General features: G+C 38.1%; 1 protein-coding gene across 5 annotated transcripts in view; it reads right to left on the bottom strand.

The window, feature by feature from the left end:
* LOC138714634 (mitogen-activated protein kinase-binding protein 1-like) overlaps positions 1-24,408 on the bottom strand; it is a 525,862-nt gene that overhangs the window by 218,932 nt on the left and 282,522 nt on the right. The window lies entirely within an intron of this gene.

The following is a 24,408-nucleotide window of genomic DNA, read 5'->3' as shown; positions in this document are numbered from 1 at the left end:
GCAATCAGGGTCATAATAAGATTCAGATAATACAGATTACAGTAAGGTACTGCACTAGCCACGTCTGTGGACCACAAGGCGACCCGCGTTAGACCCCCGGCCAGGTCGTGATGGAATTTACGGTCGAAAAAACTGATATTATGAAGCGTTTTTACCGGGATACAGCTGTTTGCTTTCTTAATTCCACTCACACTCTCCACCTCTTCATTTCATCTATCATCATCAGTAACTAAAAATGGGCTGAGGTTAAGTCCTCGGGGTAATACGGGTTTCTGATAAGGGCTTGGGGCTACGGACATTTGGGGCTTATTTGCCTGGGAAATAAATTTGGCTCTGTGAGGGGCTGAGGCAGGATGGTCCAAAAGCAAGGGAAGAAAGGACAAAAAGGGAGTGAGGAGAGATTAAAAAAGGTAGCGAGAGGACAAAAAGTAAGGGAGGAAAGAGCAAAAAGCGAGCGAGGAGAGGACAAAAAGTAAAGAAGGAAAGAGAAAAAAGGGGACGAGGAGAGAACAAGAAGAAAGGGAAGAAAGAGCAAAAAGCGAGCGAGGAGAGAACAAAATGTAAAGAAGGAAAGAGAAGAAAGGGGACGAGGAGAGGACAAGAAGTAAGGGAGGAAAGAGTAAAAAGGGGGTGAGGAGAGGACAAAAAGTAAGGGAGGAAAGAGCAAAAAGCGAGAGAGGAAAGGAAAAAAAGTATGGGAGGAAAGAGCGAAAAGGGGGCGAGGAGAGGAAAAAATTAAGGGAGGAAAGAGCAAAAAGGGAGCGAGGAGAGGACAAAAAATAAGGGAGGAAAGAGCAAAAAGGGGGTGAGGAGAGGACAAAAAGTAAGGGAGGAAAGAACAAAAAGGGGGTGAGGAGAGGACAAAAAGTAAGGGAGGAAAGAGCAAAAAGGGGGTGAGGAGAGGACAAAAGTAAGGGAGGAAAGAGCAAAAAGGGGGTGAGGAGAGGACAAAAAGTAAGGGAGGAAAGAGCAAAAAGGGGCGAGAAGACAAAAAGTAAGGAAGGAAAGAGCAAAAAGGGGCGAGAAGGCAAAAAGTAAGGGAGGAAAGAGAAAAAAGGGAGCGAGGAGAGGACAAAAAATAAGGGAGGAAAGAGCAAAAAGGGGGTGAGGAGAGGACAAGAAGTAAGGGAGGAAAGAGCAAAAAGAGTGTGAGGAGGGGGTGAAACGGGAGAGTGGAAATAAAAACTGAGGAAGAAAAAGACACGAAAGGAAAAAGATAGAAAGAAAAACGATGGAGGAAAGTAAAAATTATCTACGACCGGGAAGAAAGAAAATAGAGGAAAAGGAGAAAAAGGAAAGGAAAAAAAAAACACTTTTCACTGTGAAATTATGGTCCTAATGAACGGTCTCAAAATTGTAAAGTAGATTAAAATGAAACGACAGAGGCTGACTGGCCTCTTTTCATATGATTACTATGTTAAAAACTAGACTTGAATTGGAATACGTAGGCTGGAAGGCCGACACTTCCTCTAATGAAAGTAAATTTCATATCGGTTACAGATATTTCGTAATACAGGACCGACCGGCAGACTGTGTAGTAGAGAAGTTAAGTGTGTTTCAATAGCTCTTGATGCATCATGAGTGAGCTTCTAAAAGAAATATTAGGTACCATATCGGTATGTAAATTACAGACAATTGTGAATTGGATATTTACTTTTTAAGACCAGAATTTTTTTCACTTATACAAACTATATATATGAGTGATTTTCATTGAAAAATCCATAGTGACACTTGTGGCGGACAAGTTCGCAGTTCTCTCGCTTACCACGTATTAGGCATCTACATCATTCCGTCACCATTTCTTCATTTCGTCATCATTCCATAGTATTCCCCGATCGCCGGCTGGCGACGCACGGAGGGGGCTGGCCTAGGGACGAGTGTGGTTGCCTGCTCGAAACCTGGGTACGCAGCGAACCTTAGTGTAGTCAGCCGGTGTGGGTTTGGGGATGCGCCTAGCTTGAGGGTTAGCGTAATATATCATATCGTAACAGGTCGCAGTGCTGGACCTTAATGTCTTCCTCCCGTAAATTCAATTCAATTCAGTATAGCCCTACATGAGTCTGACAGTCATTTAAAAGAAAATGCAATGTCTTCAGGTTACAGGGAGGTTAGCCGCTTGCATGATGCCGGACAGAGATAGGCATCCTACTGATTCTCTATGAAATACGCTGGCATACATTAAGTTCCCCGTGATAGCCGACATGGCGACTCCCGCTAGCATACGAGGAACAGTCAAAGGTGTCTGTCGGAAAACGACCATTTGGCGATATCCGCTGACATTCAGGGGTTGGTCAGTAATGTCTGATGATAGTTATGGAATTCCTTGAGCCATCTTTACTATCTAGAGTGCTGAAAATCTTTCCGAAAGGATTCCTCTCAGCTCATCCATTTCTCCTGAGAGTTGTGTGCACAATGGACGAAACAGTCTCGGTGTAAAGGGTCTCACGTCTATTGCCTCAACACAAGTTGGCGAACAAATTCTTTTCGTTGAGTATTACGTATCGTACGCCTACAATGTCTGAACGTTAAAAAAAAAAAACAATGAATTGGATATTAAGTATATACAGAGTGAATAAAAAATAAGGGGACAAACTTCAGGAGGTGATTCCTCACATGAAAAGGAACAAAAAAGTTCATATCAACATCAGTCCGGAAATGGTCGGTGAGTCTGCAATAAAATAATTAGTACTGGCACATCATATATCGCGAGAATCGTATTATCCAGTAACATGTGAAAACATTAAACATTTTCTCGACAATACTTTATTGAATTAAGTTTCCATAGTATTTTCAGTGTGCGGAAAAATAAACTACAATAAGTTTGTGATTCTAACGTACCTAATCGTATTTTGAAGTGGTACATTGCATGCACTGTTTACTGACTATTTGTTGTTGTTGTTGTTGTTGTTGTTGTTGTTTAGTCAACTGTCCGAAGACAGGTCTCAACCAAGAAGGCATCACTTATGAGACAACTAGGCCAGGAGATAATGGAGTAGGTGGCCAGATCTTTTCCTCCTCCATTGTATACAACGCTGACTAGTAACATTATAGTGATCAGACTTCAGATGTATATAAACAATTATTCTTCCTCTGACACATATCGTCAAGTGAGATGTACTGCCTGATTTATTAAACGTAATTATGATATGTAGACAATCAATTTTATAAATTAGGCCAACATAACATATCTACTTACATAACCTCCATATTTCATTATGTATGGATATAAATAATTATTCTGTTTCCTTAATTCTGAATTTGAAAGCTAATATATCGTATTCTGTGGATCACTGTATGTCTATGTCTGTGTGTCGATTTGAATTATTATAAATGAGAATAATATTCTGAAAATGACTATGTTACAGCTTCAACTTCCATAACGTTATTTTCTTTAACTAATTTGTTAATGTCATGTTAATATTAGTTACTGAAAAATCGAGAATTTTGAGTTACGACACTTTAGAATCCAGGGTGCGATGTGTCCAATTCTCAATGAATGTGGAGATACATCTGTTTGAATGTTACGCATAACAAGCCTGGAAATGGTAAGAAAGAACGACAAATAACTAAGTACTACTGAATATGTCCAAAGGAGTCCTATTACAGAACGAAACTACTTAGCCTTTCTGCACAACAAACTTCCAATGCTATTGGAAGTTCCCTTGGCTAAAAGGATGGACATATTGTTCCAACATGACGGAGCTCCTGTCAATTTTAGCCGCCAGATGACATATCATCCAAATCTCACACTTCCCGAACAGTGGATCGGCCGTGATGGCCAGATGCATTGACCACCAAGGTCCCCAAACTTTACTCTTGTCGATTTTTTTCAGTGGAGTGATTGGAAGATGAAATGTTAAAAAAAAAACAAAGTAACCACAAGACGCGAACCGGTCGCTCTCACTACAAATAGTGCCAACTTTATAAAAAAAAAACTATAAGACGACGTATATGATTATGTCTCGTGACCAGAATAATGTATGAAATGGAAATATATAAATTGGAGATTTATCCTTCGAAGAGGTGGAAAAATTCAAATACCTTGGAGCAACAGTAACAAATACAAATTACACTCGGGAGGAAATTAAACGCAGAATAAATATGGGACATGCGTGTTAATATTCGGTTGAGAAGCTCTTATCATCCAGTCTGCTGTCCAAAAATCTGAAAGTTAGAATTTATAAAACAGTTATATTACCGGTTGTTCTGTATGGTTGTGAAACTTGGACTCTCACTCTGAGTGAGGAACATAGGTTAAGGGTGTTTGAGAATAAGGTGCTTAGGAAAATATTTGGGGCTAAGCGGGATGAAGTTACAGGAGAATGGAGAAAGTTACACAACACAGAACTGCACGCATTGTATTCTTCACCTGACATAATTAGGAACATTAAATCCAGACGTTTGAGATGGGCAGGGCATGTAGCACGTATGGGCAAATCCAGAAATGCATATAGAGTGTTAGTTGGGAGACCGGAGGGAAAAAGACCTTTAGGGAGGCCGAGACGTAGATGGAAGGATAATATTAAAATGGATTTGAGGGAGGTGGGGTATGATGATATAGACTGGATTAATCCTGCACAGGATAGGGACCTCTGGCGGGCTTATGTGAGGGCGGCAATGAACCTTCGGGTTCCTTAAAAGCCATTTGTAAGTAAGTAAGTAAGTAAGTAAGTAAGTATAAGACGACTTGAGAACAACAACACAAACTGTTGTCAACAGAACGGAAAAGTGTATTGAAGCCGGTGACAGAATTTTTTAACCATTACTTTGAATTGTTCAAATGTACTGATACCATGTAAATAAGCAAATACATTAATTACAGTCATTTGTCCTTCCTATTTGTCACTTATAAGGCATGTTATACTTATAACATTCAAACAGCTGTACCTCCACACCCACAGAAAATTAGACACATGTTTATAATATGATTTTTTTACTCGGAATAGTCCATACCATCACACTCTAAAATATTTATTTATGTTGAGCCCCGCATTTCTAGTCCCCATGGTAGCTGTTCCCTGCGCGGTCCGCATCGCCATTCTTCCGTAACGGATTTCCGTTGCATATGTTCAAGATTTACCTTATGGCTGTGCGCGAGATGCTTTCACATCAAAAATGCTTGATATAAACATTATGCATAGATTGGCACATGACGAAACTCTCGTGGCATGATCTTAGCACACGCCGAGTCTCAGGACATGGACGGAGATTGCGATGGACGATATGAACGCCCCTGACGGGTCCCGAACCTACGACTACGAAGCCAAGCTTCAACTGTTGCGTTCATGACACTCACAAAAGACGAGGCACTGCCAAAACGCATTAGAACTTATGTCACGCACATTTGCAGATGACCCCATTCAAGAGTCGGGCCTTACATAACCTTGTGTTCTCTGTTAATGAGTGTTACACAACAGGTGAGACTCTGCCAAGTCCTTTCTTCGACAGATGCTGCATGGATGGACGGCAGGACGCCCTGCGTCTCGAAGAGACGCTGTCAGAGGGTCCCCGAGGGTGGCGGCCACCCCACGCACCAGGCACGCTGCCCCGCCTTGTGGTGAAGGAGTCGACCACCAAAAGCGGCGAGGCACGTGGGAGACCAGAGCCCACGTCGGAAGAATGTGGAGCAAGGCAGCACGGCGGCGCAAATTAAATCACACAAACAGGCCTACCTATTAAAAACAACACTTCTTTGAACTCTACGTCTTACGACAGTTGCCCACAAGTGAGAGTTGCTTCAAAGGCCTGCCTAGTGCCAGGATCGAGCATTTAAGCAACAGTTTCTTGAAATGTCTGCTCACATAAAGACCGCAGCAACAGTACGTTAATTTAATTTACTAGTCTGACCCAATATTTTGGATTTGCCCTGCGACACAGAATAGCTCACAATAAAATTTAAAATGAAAAATTATATAAACAGGTTTGAGACAAAATTGATTAAGACATGAGAAAAAAAATAGAACCAAATATAATTTAAATTGAATGTACACCATAAACATGCTGACGAAATATCGCTACAGAAAATTTTATAATGGTGGTGACGATGGCATCTTGAAGATCTCTCGTCAGCTTGTATTTTTCCCTCCACTTTACAAAGGCTTTCGGGATGGTGCCTCTCGCTCCGAAGAAGAGACCGGTAACCGTGATTTTTTTCTATGTTGTATTTCGCTGATAGGTACTGAATCGTGGACTCGTAGATTTTCTTTTTCTCTTCGTTCACTTCAGATGGTTGAGTGGCTGAGATTTCAAATCTGATTGTAGGATCAATTATTTCGGCTGTCTGTTTATTTCTGTTTATAGCTATGATATAATTTATTTTATTGAATGGGATATTATCAGCTTTAATTCTGGATCTGTTGTTATGACTTTTTTATTTGATTGAATATCTTTATTATTTATAGGTTTTGTTTTTTTTTATTTCTTCTTTAGTTATTTTATATAGTTTTCTTAGTTGAATTATTTTTCCTACTCCTCTATTGGTTTGTTTACCTTTTTACTTAAAAACTGATTGGCTGTGTATTGTATACTTTTAGTAGAGCCATCGATGTAGCTCAGTCGGCAGACTCGCTGGGCTGCTGATCCGGAGCTGCGTTCGGGCTTGGGTTGGATCCCCCTTTGGACTTTGGTTTCTTCCGAGGTTTTCCACAGCCGTGGGACTGAAGCCGGATGGTCTATGGCGAGTCCTTGGCATCAACCCCTTTGATTTGATTACCTGGTTGGGTTTTTCCGAGGTTTCCCCCACCGAAAAGGCAAATGCCGGGTAATATTTTGGCGAATCCTCGGACCTCATTTCATCTCACTACATCTCGCCAAAATGTAAAAAAAAATTGTACAACATTGTAAAAATTGTAGAGAATTACTAAATTGTAAAACTATAAAAATTTGTAAAAATTGTAATTGTAATATTGTAAAATGTTGACATGTTCCACATCTTAAAGCTTCATTGCTCATGTAAGATCCATGGAATAAAATAAATGAATGAATGAATGAATGAATGAATGAATGAATGAATGAATGAATGAATGAATGAATGAATGAATCGATCCTACGATTGCTCCCACCATCAGCAATACAATGAACTTCCTCGTGAACGTCTAGATTTTTGGGTCTAAGTGCATCTGCGATCATAGAACGTATGATGTTGTGACGTTTTATTCTGAGTACTTCTCCCTGTGGGCAACTCCCAAGCACAAAGGCCCGTATCATTTCAACATTGAAAGGGCAGTCATTTTAGAGGAACCACTGCGTAGCTCAGGATCGTAGAGAATTAGTTACTTCAGAAGACTGAATGACTTAAAGCAGTGTTATTATTTTAATTATTCGTCTGAATTAAGTTTTTAATTGGTTATTTTACTACGCTTTATCAACCGCTGTTGTTATCTGACGTCTGAGTGAGATGAAGGTGATAGTGGCAGCGAAATGAGTCGAGAGTCCAACGCCGAAACTCATCCAGCATTTGCTCTTGATGGGTTGAGGGAAAACACCGGAATAAACCTTAACCAGGTAATTTGTCTCAACCAGGATTTGAATCCGGGCCCCCTCGTTTCACGGTCAGGCAAACTAACCATTACTCCACAGAGGTGGACTCTTAAGTTATGCTGAAATTCATTAGGAATCGATACAATTTTCAATAAAAGTCAAATTTATTATACACAATTCACGAGCCGTAGTCAAGTTTCTAACCCAACTTAGGATTTTAAAAAAATAATAGTAAATGTAAGAAAAAAAACTGCTGATGAAACTAGTCAGTGTGTTAGAACAAATACAATTTTAATGCTAACACATAGCAAATACATTTCAATGGTTCATAAATATCTCAATTTGGAAGTGCAGTCCCAGTATACATTCTAGTTCAAATAATTATCTCAGTATTTAAGATTTCCACAATGTTTAAAGCATTACACTGTTTTTTTTTCTCTCTTCACAAAGCATCGTGATCGGAAAATGCAGAGCTACAATAAGTAGCCAATCGTTATCCAGCCCAGCAAACCAGATTCAACGGTTGGAGGGATCAATGTGCTGGTCACACGTTACGTCCGTACTGGTCGGAAGACCGTCCACCTCTGTTGTTGGTAACAGTGTTGCCAACACATAAATTGTATCCCCGTCAGTATAACACCTGGAAATCCGTCAGAATCCGTCAAAATTAAAATAATAATAATAATAATAATAATAATAATAATAATAATAATAATAATAATAATAAGACCATATATAACAAAACTTACTTACCAATTCTGATTAAAATAATTTATTATTCCTCAACATCTGACTTGATTACGAGCTAATTTGAAACAGGGGATTCTTAAACATAGTATGGAACAAGCAGGGCAGTTCAAATAAAAAGTAAAATTTCCCAAAAATTAAACAATTAAAAATGACAGCAGCTAAAAAATGTCAAAAGACGATATAAATCGTAATTTCCGCCAGAAAATCCGTCACCCGTCAAAGCCATTTTTTTCCCGTCCGTTACGTTGAAATTCCGTCAATTTCGACGGAATTTTCGTCCAGTTGGCAACACTGGTTGGTAAGTTGTTGCGGAACTAACATTCTGATGGCAGACTCGGTTCTATTACACCTGTTGACCCACATATTAATTATCATTATCGTGACCATGATTATCGGAAGAAAAACAAAGAAGGTAAACTTGCGAATTCTAAATGAGGCAGTAGAGCTAGACAGCTTCAAATACTTAGGTGTACTACAAGCAGTAACATGAGCTGCTGCCAGGAAGTCAAAAGGAGGATAGCAATGGCAAAGGAAGCTTTTAATAGAAAAAAAGCATCTTCTGCGGACCTCTGGGAAAAGAACTAAGAGACTAGTGAATTGCTTTGTGTGGAGTGTGGCATTGTATGGAGCAGAAACATGGATATCTCGACGAAGTGAAGAGAAGCAACTATAAGAATTTGAAATGTGGATATGGAGAAGAATGAAGCGTGTGAAATGGACAGACACAATAAGAAATGAAGTTGTGCTGGAAAGAGTGAATGAAGAGAGAATGATGCTGAAACTAATCAGAAAGAAGAAAAGGAAATGGCTAGGTCACTGGCTAAAAAGAAACTGCATACTGAAGGATATAGTGGAAGGAATGGCGAGCGGGAGAAAAGTTCGAGGCAGGAGAAGATATCAGATAATAGACGATATTTAGTTATAGCTATGGATCATATGCGGAGACTAAGAGGAAGGCAGAAAATAGGAAATATTGAAGAAATTCTTGGTTTGGAGTGAAAGACCTGCCTTTGGGCAGAACGCTATGAATGAATCATTATTATATTAAACATTTTCGAACCCCAATTTTGCACAGCTGTGTACAAAAAAATGTCTTTTCAATATTGAGGAAAATTATAACGTATAATAATCTCACAGATGTCGTCTTCCGGTCCAGCTGCATCTGGATAAAAACACAAGCATTATTAAAAATGTCTGCCCTCCACTTCAAAGCAATCCCGGGACTGGCACGAACGTGCGAGCTCAATCCAAAGGGAGTTTAACACTCCAATGACATTCATGGGTGCAGCCAGCGTGGATTTTATCGCGAATAGAAATATTTCTCCCTCATGCACTGCACTTAGCATGCCTGTGGCTTTCAATGCACACTCCAAGGTACACGCTTTATGCACTCGCATTTACATCATAAACGAAAGTAAATGGAAAGCTCATTGAGATTTAATTCTCTATTACACGCCTGTCCTGCTAAGGCTGCGAGTCTGGTAGCGGCTTTGCAATGATTCAACTTTTAAGAAATCATACTGCAAGCTATTACGCAATTCAATTTAGAGCAAAAAGTTGTTTGTGGCGAAACGTTTTTCATGTTAACTTTTCGTCACTCAAGTCATCGCAATCATCAAGGTCCTGATTTTGATTACCTAAAGTTTCCAAGAAAAATCTCAATATTGCTAAAAATTAACTGTAATTTATGAAAGATGACATTAAATTCTAACATTATACACTTCTTCATTACAAAATAGGGTTCACACAGTTAACATATTTTAATAACTGTTAGTTAAATTCATCTATGATGGTATTTTTTACAATGAGTGTTAGCTGACTTAATACAGACATGGACAAATTATTAACAAAATTGACGATTTTTTATGATAATTCTATTTACAAAATTTGAATTTTCAATTTAGAGTACAGTTGAAAATTTTGCATATTTCCTTCATTACAGAAGACAGAAATATGCAAAAATGTCAACTGTAGTTTAAATTGAAGAGTCAGGTTTTGTAAAAATATATAATAAAAATCTTCAATTTTGCTAATAATTTGTAAATTAGCAAAAATGTCAACTGCATTGAAGAGTCAAATTTTGTAAAAATATAAAACAAAAATCTTCAGTTTTGCTAATAATTTGGAAATATCCAAAATGTCAACTGTGGTCCAAATTGAAGAATCGAATTTTCTAAAAATATACAATAAAAACCTTCAGTTTTGCTAATAATTTGTAAATATGCAAAAATATCAAATGTAGTCCAAATTGAGGAGTTAAATTTTGAAAAATATACAATACAAATCTTCAATTTTGCTAATAATTTGGAAATACACAAAAATGTCAACTGTAGTCTAAATTGAAGAATCATATTTTGTAAAAATATATATTAAAAATCTTCAATTTTGCTAATAATCTGTCCACGTCTGTACTGGTTTTCAATTAGGCCTACTTACGTTCTTGTCGTCCGTGGTGGACGCTCAGTTAGCAAGCTAGTCTTTGAGATCTGAGATTCGAGTTCCAACACGGACGAAGGCGATGGATTTTAAAGTGTTAAAATACTTAGCGCTGTTCCCCACGAGGTCCCTGATAACATAGAGTTTCAGGCAAAATTAGTCAGTCATTTGTCGCGTATTGCTCTCAAGCGCCTGAAAATTCCTGAAACCAGCACAACACCTCGAACTACTGGCAGACATCTATGTGATGAGTCGACCTGGTTGGCGAGTTGGTATAGCGCTGGCCTTCTATGCCCAAGGTTGCGGGTTCGATTCCGGGCCAGGTCGATGGCATTTAAGTGTGCTTAAATGCGACAGGATCATGTCAGTAGATTTACTGGCATGTAAAAGAACTCCTGCGGGACAAAATTCCGGCACATCCGGCGACGCTGATATAACCTCTGCAGTTGCGAGCGTCGTTAAATAAAACATAACATTATTAACATTATCTATGTGATGAATTGAGAAAGATATCGTTTCAATCCTGGTGCCAGTTACCTCATAGGGGGAAAGGTGTAGTCATCTATGAAGAATATCCAAGAGCCAATTCATGGGTCAGCACCAAAAAGAATTTGTCGTCTTAGGAATATATTAATGCAATCAAGATGTCCTGCAACCTTACTGCAGTGCGCTCCGTTCCTGGCAGAGCTTTCAGCACAACCCGTTGCCGTCAACCTGGCTGCAACGAGACAGAAACTCTTGGCCACGTGTTGGGCTTTTGTCGGAAAGGAGAGTTATTGCGTAACAACAGGCATCATAGAGTCCGTGGAGCTATCGCCTGTCTGCTTCGGAACAAGGGTTGGGAAGTTCATGAAGAGGTCCACTGCATTTCTGAAGACGACTCTCACAGAAGAGCGGATATAATAGCAATAAACAGGCAACAACAAAAGGCTATTATCATAGATCCAACCATACGCATGGAGAGATATCTAAACCAAGCTCATCAGGCTGATCAGGAAAAGAGGGCCATTTATGAACCTTGTATTCCCTACGTTAGTGCCAAGTATAACATCCCTCTCTTCAATTGGTCAGTGACAGGTTTATTTTTTGGTGCACCGAGTTCCTTACCAAAATTTACTTATAATTTTTTTAAACAATTATCAATATCATCTTTTGAAATTCAAAAAATCATCTCGCAAATTCTTAAAGATTCCCTGCAGATTATACAGCTTCATTTATACCACTCAGAAGGCCTTAATTAAGGACATGCTAATTTTAAATAAAATCTTTTATTTATAAGTATAATTTTATAGTCATCTTCTAAGATTTTATTTTATAATTGATAATCACTGGTGCTTAATTATTACATTTTATTTTTATAACAATATTCATATTTAATTGATTATATTTGTTTGCTATTAATTTCCGGATCCTCGTGGTCATCCTTAATTAAGGCCGGACGAGTTATTTCTCTCTCTCTCTCTCTCTCTCTCTCTCTCTCTCTCTCTCTCTCTCTCTCAAGACCTATAGGTAATTAAGTTATCTTAAGAATATAGTTTGTTTATGCTCCACCATTTTAGTCAATGTAACTACGGTATTATATATTTAAAAAATACTATTTTACTAAAGCGGTTAGTAAAATTTGGTGTTATAATACATTTGATACATCATGGCGGCTAATACGACTGAAAGCGATGATTCTGACATGATGGTGAACTTCAGCGTGTGATTTATCCAAATACTTTGGCGTAAAGACTTTCCCACCATGAATATTAACTAAACTTTCAGTTTATTCCCTCCCTCCCAGGTGAAAACTTTGATTTGTAAAAGTGAGATTTGGCTTTGAGTATACGAACCTTCTCTAGCCATGTTTTTACTTACACTTTTTAAAGGGTATTGTTATATTCGATCATCTCCAACGACACCCCAACGACTACATCCTTCTCACCATTTTTCCCCATCTGAAGACGAAGCTAGTACCAAACCTCCCAGACACTGCGACGTCTTATAAGCTTTATTAGCAATGGAAAAGTCCCCGCTATACCTGTTCTGAATAACCCATACATAAATGCTTTCTACATTATTTAGAAATGTATCTTCTCCTTTCCTCCTCAGTCTTGCTACATGTTTCATTCAGGTCCCCCCTCTCCTCTTTTCCATGCTTCTCTCGTCCATCTAACTCACGGCGTACGCAGATACGTGCTTCGTTGAATCATGAAGATCACATACAGAGGGGCTGGAGTATACAATCAAACCTACCAAGTCCAGGACTGACAAACTTTGACAACACTGTGCTTTTAGCCATGCCTTTTGGCGGATTTAACAATCCTGGTCAATCTTACTTTTGGCCACAAATTCTCACAATTTAAGGGCAAAATTATTTAAAAAGTGAGAAAAAGAAATTTAAGCTTATGCATTAACCTAATTCAATATGACGTCTACCTTATAAATGGTAGCCTTCTTTCGTATCTGATGTAACAAATTATTACTAACTTATTAATACCTGCTATACAAAGAGCCCAGTAACATAATGAAGCAATAACATACCTAAATAAATCCTTTAAAAATGTAATTCATACACACATGTAGATCCACATTACTAGTTAATGTGATAAAGTCCAAAAATGAATATAATTGGCCTAGACCTTCTTATTTAACATTCTATGGCACATAACTAAATATCGTAGTTTTTGCTAAACTCTACGGCTGCTATTCATAGACATTTCGCAGCACGCGCTACGAGCGTACTAAACTAGCCCCGGCTATCCACTGGTTACTTGTACAGAATTCAAATCATATCCTATCGCTAACACTGGTTTATGAATACGAAAACGTTAGTTCGTTGATCATCCACTGGAAACCCGCGCTAAAAATGTCTGTGAATACGGCCCTAAGTGATTTCTTCTTCAATTCCGCTCAAGGATGAAATTTAAAATATAAGCCTACATGCAAGATGTTAACTAATATGTGGGGAAATCTTCGGTGAACGGATAAAGACCCTAAAAACAAGCAAACAAAAAGTTTATGAAAATATACAATCAATTTCGTTTTTGTTTAAATTACAGGTTAATTTTTTATTTCATATGGTTTAGTTCTTACAGTAACGGGTCATGTTTATTAAATCAGGAGGATCTATCATTATTGCCATGTAGTAATTGAAAACAACGGATAGTGGAAACTTCAAAATGTATGACGGGGCCTCACACATTTTTTTTTTTTTTTTTTTTTTTGCTGCTAAAACGATTCCAAGTCAGCAATTCTCTAATAAATGAATAGGGTCCGATTTCGTCAAGAGAGATTAAATAAATAATTTCAAGGGAAAAATTGTTCCGTGGCCGGGTATCGATCCCGGGACCTCTGGTTGAACGTCCTGCAGGGCGTCCTGCCGTCTGGTACGTTCAACAGAGGTCCCGGAATCGATACCCGGCCCCGAAACAATTTTTCCCTTGAAATTATTCAAATCTGTTTTACAGGGAGCATTACCTGAAAGACTAGATTTGCAAAGATTAAATATATATTAACCCTGAGTTTATTACCATCAGGTTAAAATTTTAACTCGTTCTTGCGACTAATGGGTTTCACCAAGTCTTTTCGGTAGAGAACCCTCGAGAGAACGAGGAAAAGTGCTAATCTAAAAGGCCGTGACCGACAATTTGTTTCCACAATTTCATCCACAACTTCCCAAGAAAATGAAAGAGGTTAGAAAGAGAAATAGAGGATCAAATTTTTCTGCTATAGAACAATTAGCAACGAAATATAAAAAACCCTTCGATCGGGAAAACGTCTCGTCTGTATTCCTCAGCAGCAGTCAATGCATTGCCATAACAAAATCCATAAAAAAGCATGTCTGCATATTCACTATGAGAATACATGAATTAAATGTCAAGCGAACGTGTATTGAGTTGTGTTTTGCGCTAGCGTTGCGGTGCTCAGATGCTGCCGTGTGCAAAAAATCTGACTAACACAGCAAGTATAATAAACGGAACCGCAAGATGTTCTTGTATTTCTTCTCAACCGTTAGACTTCGGACATATACATATCAGGTTAAATCCATGTAGATTAACCCAAACTACATTATCCTGAAACATTTTACATTCATCCTGAGACACCCTGCAAATAGCATTTCCTTTCCGAAGCAGTTACGCTAAGAATATGTATTTCTTGCAGTTTGATTTGAACCGGCAAATCCTAGATATACTGCAGCATTACTACAACCGATGACGACGATCAAGAACGTCCATAGCTCGGCTGCGTTGTTCAACAGTAGCAGTTGGTGGAGTCCCGAGCACTCCGTTACTCAACACAGCACGTACTCACGCGGGCCGTGAGTGGTGTGCGTGCAGACACATGGTCCATTGTTCAGAGGAGACACTCCCACCCGCGGAGCAAGGTCCTCTGCACGGAGTAGGCAGCTGTTCTCGGAATGGGCCGTACCTGCTCTAAGTGGGACTCATCGAGCCTCTTCAATGTACCACCTAGCAGGTGGCTCTGACCTGCACCACCTCCATCAGCGGCAAGGGCGGAATTAATATGCAATTGCGTCGAATCAAAATAGTTCAAGCAGCCGACAAAACCTTATGATAATTCACATTGAATATTATAGAAGGATTCACATAATATTAGTTCCTAAAAAGCTAATATGACCGTCTTTTCAATGTTGGTAACAATTAGATACCTATCAGATATCACCAAAGAAGGTAAAATCACAATGTTAGGTACTCAAACAGTAATAATAAATTTATTTATTTAATAATGACATATACATAAAAAACGTTACATTAAAATACCCCGAAAGAGCAAAGCTCGTGTTCGGGGACAGTTCCGTTACATAGATACACATACTTTGTAGACAAGATACTTAAGAAAAAGCTCACATAAAGATTGTAATAAAATTAGTAAATAATAATACTAGTAATAACTGAGTGAAAAAAGAGACGATGTTTAGATTGATGGATTAATATTAAATTATTATTAGTAGTATAATTAGTGCAGGTCATGTTGATATAGTAACCAAGATAAAATAGAAAAATACACTTAGGATAGAAATAAACTTGTTTTACAATACATGGTACATAATATATATACAGGGAAGTCTGTCATATAAATTTTTTAATTCTGGATCTGAAAATTTCATTGCTTAAAGTAGTCAATTCTGGATGAAATTTTATTATCGAATTATATAGCCGTGGACCATAATTTGTACTGTGTAGTAAAGCAGCAGATGTGAAATATTTAGGTTCAACTAATTTAAGAATTTCATTTCGTCTCGTATTATGATCATGTGGCTGAGCTACAAATATTATTTACTTATTAATTTACGACTAAATATATTTCGTCTGGCAACATGAAACATGGCCATTTACTGACTATGGACATATTTTAGACTGGACATTTGATAACTGGGGGCATTTTTGATACTGGGCAATAATGATGACGGACATTTTAGAACTGCACGCATTGTATTCTTCACATGACAGTATTAGGAACATCAAATCCAGACGTTTGAGATGGGCAGGGCATGTAGCACGTATGGGCGAATCCAGAAATGCATAGAGTGTGTTAGTTGGGAGGGGGGCCGGAGGGAATAAGACCTTCGGGAGAAATGTAGATGGGAGAATAATATTAAAATTGATTAGAGGGAGGTGGCATATGATGATAGAGACTGGATTAATCTTGCTCAGGATAGGGACCAATGGCCGGCAATGGACCTCCGGGTTCCTTAAAAGCCATACGTAAGTATTAATTGGCTGATAATCGCCATCTGTGAAGCTGGACAACTATTGCGACATTTGCGCAACAACCAGTCCCACTCACAACTGTTAACTCTCTACAATAGCGAGATCTGGACATCGCAATGATCCATCCGTAGCTCTGTCACGTGACGGTTTTCGCTACAGTAATACACGTACGATCTCACACATATGCAATGGAAATTGTTTTCCAGTGGAGGCCACTTGCTGTCAGTCTGTGATTCAGAATTTTGTACAATGGAGCGTCGTAAGGAGCTCAGTACCGATTTAAAGAAAGTTATTGTTCGCCTGGCTCTGAAAGACTATTCATAAAGAAAAATAGATAAAGTAGTGCATATAACACATTCTACAAGAGAACACATTGTTGAAAAATTTCGAAATTATGGAACTTCGAATAACTTGGCAAGGAAAACCAAGCAAAAGTTGCTAAATGCACGTGACGAATGTTTCATAGTTAATGAAGTTCTAAAAAAAATCCAAAAATAAATGTTCCACAAATTCGGGTCATGATTGAAAAGTTTTCAAAAACGAAGATCAGTAATCAAACTATCCGGCGTGTGTTGTGGAAAATGGTCACCATGGCAGAAGACCACGAAACAGGCTGTACATTAGTGAGAAAAATCGAGCTCGAAGATTGGACTTCCCTAAGGAACATGTTTGTAAGGATGAGGAATTTTAGAACGGGGTGATTTGGTCAGATGAGATGAAGATAAATCTATACGGTTCCAAAGGCATTCATAGGATATGCAGGAAGCCCAACACAGATAACGGCAGGATGCTAATGTTGTAGGGATTATGTCTGCAAATAGTGTGGAGAATATTGAGTTCACAGATGGGATTATTTTTTAGTAGGTTATTTTACGACGCTTCATCAACAGCTTAGGTTATTTAGCGTCTGAATGAGACGAAGGTGATAATGCCGGTGAAATGAGTCCGGGGTCCAACACCGAAAGTTACCCAGCATTTGCTCATATTGGGTTGAGGGAAAACCCCGGAAAAACCTCAACCAGATAACTTCCCCGACCGGGAATCGAACCCGGGCCATCTGGTTTTGCGGCTAGACTCGCTAACCGTTACTCCACAGGTGTGGACGGGAGATGGGATTATGGGTAAGTATGTGTACAATAACATTTTAAGGTCAAATGTTAGGCAGAGTGCACAAAAATGGGGATGTCGCCTGTGTATATGTTCCAACAAAACAATGACAGTAAACATACAGCTGAAATCAATAAGAATTGGCTCATATGGAACACATCCCAACAATTCCGAACACCTCCTCAATCACCAGACTTAAACCCCATCGAACATTTATCGGAAATTTTGAAAAGGAGTGTCAGAAAGCAGAAGTGTACAACCATAGAGGAATTGAGACGTGTAGTGAGAGAAAAATTTGCTAAAATCAAATCAAAAACTTGGTAAAATCAATGACAAAGACATGGCAAGCAGAAATAAAGTCGAAAGGTTATGCTACAAGATATTATTTTTCATAATTATATACAATCGAAATGTACAAACAAGACTGTTACATAGAAATTGGACACGTTTTTGGTTATTTTGTTTTGTTTAATATAATCAGAAGTTTATATTTCATTTTTAGATTTTAATATATTCCAAAGTCCATGTGTAATAGTTCTATCATATGAAAATATATTAAATTATATATTTTCATAAGATATTAGCGTTTCATTTGGATAATAAAACTGTACGAACAACACTATTACAATATATACTGTATTTAGGTACCCAAACAACAAGCTCTATTACTGACACATAATCATAATGCTAGTACAGTCTCTCGTTTCTAGATACAGTCAACACAAGATACGTACCAAAAACGTCAAAATCTAGGAATGAGTTTTTCTCAGCATCACAGTACTTTCTCTACACTGTGAATTGCCGACTTCGCATTATTTCGCGTCGCGGACGAAAGTTGTCTGGCTTCACCGCAGCTCTCTCACTCGATCCAAGTGACGTCCGATGTCAGCCATCCAACCGGTTTATGGAAACCTGATTTTTTTTGCGTTCTACAACTTGCTGAAGTCCGAATCATTTCTACGAATGTGATCGGGCTGTCTGTCACCTGCTACTGGAGACTTGAAAACAAAAGTATACCAGTTTCATTTAGCAATCAGAAGTCGCGGTATTTTATAATTTCCTGGCGAATAGGTTTATTTCTAAGTCACGAGTGACCTGTCAATGAATGCCTAGTAGACAGAACACAGAGAAATAAGTGAAGATGGGTGGGCATGTGGGTAGATAGAACTCAGATTAGATTGGACATTACATTAGGTAAGCCCATATATAGACACACACAACCAAATCATTTTCCCCCAGCATAAATCAGAGATTAAAAAAAATCACAGCAAACTTCACTGCAATAGTTACAGGACACGGTAAAACTACCTCAATCGCTTCAGGATTATACTAGTAGACAACCCAACATGTCCCTGCAACAGCGCAGAACAACAGGATACCTGATACAGGATTGCAGACTACTGGATAAAGAACAAATTCTGAAGAAGAATAGTTCGAAAACCAGAAATTGACCTGTAAATCAATATGAAGAGACACCGGAAACACCATACATTTCACCGAGTCGATAGACTTCGAAAAGATGCAGCAAAATTAAATAGACTTTAGCAGCTCAGAATTATATAAAAAACTCTTATCAAGCCGACTCATTTATTAATACAACGTATTGCTAATATTGTTATTAAATTGAAACGGTGAGATCAAAAATTCCCTAAGTCTAGAGAAGTAAAATGTCACCAGGTTGTCATTTGACATTTTTGGTCTCTCCTGGCAACGGCTTATTTGTAACTCACTTCTGAGATTGGGGTTCCTGGAAAGATGAATTACGCTGCCCCGATGATATTATGATAAGATGTTTATGAAAGGCCAGGATAGATCTTAAACCTACGCCTAACCTAATTTCCAGATCATGGACGAACACAGGAACATTCCCCTTTAAAGAAAAATTCCTGTGTTGTAACCGGGAATCGAACCCGGGACCTCATGAACTGTAGTCAGAAGCTCTGATCACTAGCCCAGGAGGCTGGTCCATCTATTAATATTGGTTACAATATTTACATGAATATTATTATTTGATATGTCAATATTATCCTGAATAAAAAGAGTTGGCTTTAACATAGAATATTCACACCACAAACTAGTCGGTGAATTTACTATTTCCGACTTTTCAAAGAAATTTGCTACCAAAGAGGTTTCACAAATAATAGTCTTTTTAACACCACACAATTCCTTAAACATCTTGTACGAACATTCATGTAGTTTTTTTTTTATTTCTGCAGCAGTAAAAACTTACAAGCAGCCCTTGATGCTCCTTCAACTTCAACTAAAATCATTTTTAATAACTACAATACATTTTTCAAAATTCCTGCCAAACTTCTCTATGTGAAAAGTTTTACAACTTCTATAGTAACAAACAATGTAATAAGAAACGCGTTCACTAATATTAACTGATATAAATCCAAACCAATTTTTTAAATAAAACAAAAGAATACTCAAACGCGTTCACTGATATTAACAGATGTAAATCCCAGCTAATTTTTCAAAATATAATATTTTTACGTAGAAGTGGGGAAAAATATATGCAGTTCGGGAGGTAAGTAGATTTGATCATTTTCGGACTTAATTGCCGGCCTTGCTTCATCCTCGACTGGTAACTACTACCTACCTCCCTTGTAGCATAAATAACTACTAGATGTAAAAATAATACAATTTAGTACGAAAGGCATTTTCTTTATTTTATTGCAATTACGATTAATCGAACATAGCCGCCTTTATTTTGCTTTGCATTCTACATGTGCCTAAAATTCAGACTAATTTCGCACAGAATATTTTAAAATGGAGATACGCACGATATCCACCTTCAATGTGCTGGCAAGGCAGAGGCTATCGTACAACAAGTTTCTGAGAGAATTCTGCCTAGTTTTCCCAGGGCTGTACCTATCCGGAAGAAGTTGTAAAAGTATTATACCGCAGCGGAAGAGCTGAAGTCGTTTGTGTGACGGCCTTGGACTCGATTCCCGGTGCCGCAAGGGAGAGCTGGTTTGTCTTGCACCACCAAACTACACGCCGCGCCGGTATCATCCACGGGAGAAAGAAAACAAATCCACAACGACTTGAGGCCGCGGGACTAGTTCAGCATGTATCAGCAATTAAGAGAAAGGTGAGAGATATCAAGACTGTGAGGGAGAAATAGGACACATCTCTGAAACAGGTGTCAGAAGGACTTCTTCAGTTACTTGTTCTATATAAAATGCCTCTCTCACACACATACGTGGCACGTTGTTTTATTTTAGCTCTTCTTTGCTATACTGAATTAAATTTTGTTCCATTCTAGATATACTAAATCAGCGTTTCTCAAACTTTTTTGAAGTGGGGACCACTTTTTAAAGTCAAAACAGTTCCGCGGACCACCTTACTCTTGTTCCCTTCGAAAGCAAATTTATAATTTTCGTAGCCTATTTTAATACCAGTATACATGTATTTTAAAATTGAATTAAGATTCGGTACTTTGGTCCTCTGTTATGAATTCGGGTGGTCCCTGGCTGGGTTACAGGCGCGGCGCCAGATGTGCAGGGAAAAGATGTCGAGAAACACCACGTATATAGTGCTTTAAATCCCTCTTTTGTTGCTGAGAGTAGAGTGGGAAGTCGATAGACGGGTAGGATAATAAATTTCATAAAATGTCTGTATTGGGAGAAAAAGTGAAATTCGATTGCCATGTGTCATTTTCAAACTCTGAGATTTTAAGCTACAGTGTCATACGCAATTCGTTCGAGTTTTATTTTTTCTTCTGTCTTATTTGAAGGACCACAAGGGCAGACTTCGAGGACCACAGGTGGTCCGCGGACCATAGTTTGAGAAACGCTGTACTAAATGACGAAAAATTCACACAGACCTAGATAAAAATGTCTACACAAAATATATTTAAGACAAAAACAGCAAACTAGCTTACATCTAAACATAGATTATAAGGAAACACTATGTTGTTTAGTCAACTGTCCGAAGACAGGTTTGAACTTCACAAGTGATACCAACAAGGCACCACTTATGAGGCAACTAGGCCAGAAGATAATGGGGTAGGGTGGCCAGTTACTTTCCCCCCTCCATCGCCGACTAGCTACATATTACACTAATCAGACTTCAGATGTATACAAACACTTGTTCTTCCTCTGACACAAATCGTCAAGTGAGATGTACCGAAAGTGAGATCCTTTCGAAAGAAACCTAAATCAGGCCACCGAAGTTGATATTGAGAAGAAGTCTATATATGAACCTTGTCTGCCGTATCGTTCTCAAAAGTACAACGTCCCTCTTAAACAATGGTCCGTCATTGGTTTGCTGTTTGGCAGTAGAGGTTCAATCACAAAATTCACATGGAATTATCTTAAGGAACGTCACATTCCTTTTGATTATGTAATGTCTATTCTTATAAATATTATCAAGGATTCTCTTCAAATATTACATCATCTCTATTTCAATTAATCAACTTATATTTGCCTTCAACAATTAACTTTCTTTTTTCTTTAATGTATCACATCACATTATATTGTACATGTTTATTGTATTCAGGACCCTTGTGGTCACTCAAAATTCTTTGAGCTGATGTCTATAATTTATTATTCTGATAATAGATGTACTGTCTTAGAAAAACGTTTTGTCGCACAGATAGCTAATTTATAAGTCCCAGAAAGGAGGCTGTGCGCATGGTCAGACATACAAGGAAACAAAACTAATTTTATTATCTTAACTAGTCCTCTGATCACGCGCTCTACGTCCTTTCTGGGACAAAACTTTTTTCTACGATTGCCCATCTCTCTGTACGTTACCACGACAATGTATTCTCTGTAGAATCTAGCTTTGATGAGGTTCTCAATTTTGGGAAGTACAATAATTAAGGCTTTAAGTTTAGTAGTAGTTTGTGCGCTAGAGGAGCCGTTCAAAATTCTGGTTTTTTAAGTTATACTGACAGAGGCGCCGAAATTGAAACTAGTGTTGAGGCAGATCAGGCGCTGACCGCGATCTGAGTGTTCGTTGAACATGCACGATTATAACCTCACTTTGTTGAAGGCAGTGAAAGCTATTGTCGGACCATCGGATCTGTGCCCCCGTAAAATATGCGAACTGAACCCTAATTCCTTCTCAGCCCCGGTAATTCATTTCTCTCCCTGCATTCCTCGCTCTCTCTCCCCCACTACTCACAATTTTGAGCCTTCTTGCGGGACAGTTTATTTGCACTTGCAGTCCAGTATTGTCAACTCAACATGAATACTGTAGCACGGAGTGGCAAAAGAAATATTATTAAGTAAGTACATAATAGCATTTTGCGATGAAGAGAAACAAACAGGTCAATATCCGTTTCCTATAAATCAGGTAACGAAAAGAGCAGCTGCGAACACAGGTGAGGCTTATTTTATTTCAATTGATTACGTATTAAAATTACTTACTTAACTAATACTAATAATACAACACTTTTATGTAATTTATATAGGCAGGTCAGAGCGCCTAATAAAGAAAATCAGGAGAGAGAGAGAGAGAGAGAGAGAGAGAGAGAGAGAGAGAGAGAGAGTCTGTGCAGGAGATGAAATGCTAGAATCACCAGGGAAGAACAGACCGAGGGAAATGTCTTTAATTCTTGTAGATGATATGAACCGATGGATTTTAAGAAGAAAGATACAAGAATTTTATACCGTGTAGAAAGAAGTTTCAACACTGAATAAATTACTGAAGGTTGCGAGAGAAGCAATATTTTTCAATTTCATGTTGTATGATTTATCCGATAAGCAAGTTGTAATACAATGTTAAAATTGAAATATACCGTCTATACTTATCTAGTATTATATGATTGATTATAACATAAACGTTTTCGGCACTAATGTACCATTTTCAAATGTATGAAAATTTGCCTAATTACATATTCAAATAGGTGCACATGAACTGTGTGAATGAACGATTCTCAATCATAGCCTGGCCAACGTCGAGCACGCAACATGTCCAGCCATTGTACGTAAGTCACTAGTTTAATTCAATGCATTTAACCATCAGCATATTCATATACGTAACAACAAATTTTATGTTCGCAGTGTAAAGGCTTGACTGATAATCGGACGGTGACAACCATGAATATGTAATAATCCAACCACGGCAAACCAAAGGAAAACAATAACCAGGTATCAATGTAACTTATATTACGCATCACATTCGATCATGGTAAAGTGCTCCAATATGTGAAAGTGAACAAAAAACAAGGAACCTTGGTGCAATAACAATGAATCAACATAAAGGATTTTTAATATTTTAATAGTTAGTATCTCAGTGTAAGTTTGCAACATTTTAAGTTATTGAATAACTGCATTTGACCACATAATACGTCAAGATAACCCCAGTGTTCCACAAAATGATGGATAATTGCAGCAGAAAAACAAATTTTAAATGTTGGTAATAAGTGTGTGTTTTTAATCATTTAATTATCTACAAATAGATTGTTTTATATGCGATATGAGATCACCAGGGTACACATTATATGTTTCATTCACACAGTTCATGTGCACCTATTTGAATATGTAATTAGGCAAATTTTCATACATTTGAAAATGGCACATTAGTGCCGAAAACGTTTATGTTATAATCAATCATATAATACTAGATAAGTATAGACGGTATATTTCAATTTTAACATTGTATTAATATTTTTCAAGGTTGGAGAGAAACGCTGCGGAAAGTGATTCGAGACATGGGATATAGGTTTTAAAAATGTAGAAATACAAGATGTATTTTGAATGAAGGAAATGATATTGTAGCATGGACGACCAGTTATTTATGGCACCGTTTGACAGAAGTTTGGGAACATCCCTATTCGGCAAGGTTCGTGGTCTGCTGTTTAACGTGGTGGGAGGAAAGCGGGTGGATTGGAGTGAGTACAGGCGTTAACTTTTTCAAGAACGACGACAGCGCTGAAGGGGCACAGATCCGACGGTCCGACAAT

This window comes from Periplaneta americana, chromosome 15, assembly GCF_040183065.1.
Source record: "Periplaneta americana isolate PAMFEO1 chromosome 15, P.americana_PAMFEO1_priV1, whole genome shotgun sequence".
NCBI classification, from domain to species: Eukaryota; Metazoa; Arthropoda; class Insecta; order Blattodea; family Blattidae; genus Periplaneta; species Periplaneta americana.
This window is presented reverse-complemented; position numbering and strand designations above follow the sequence as displayed.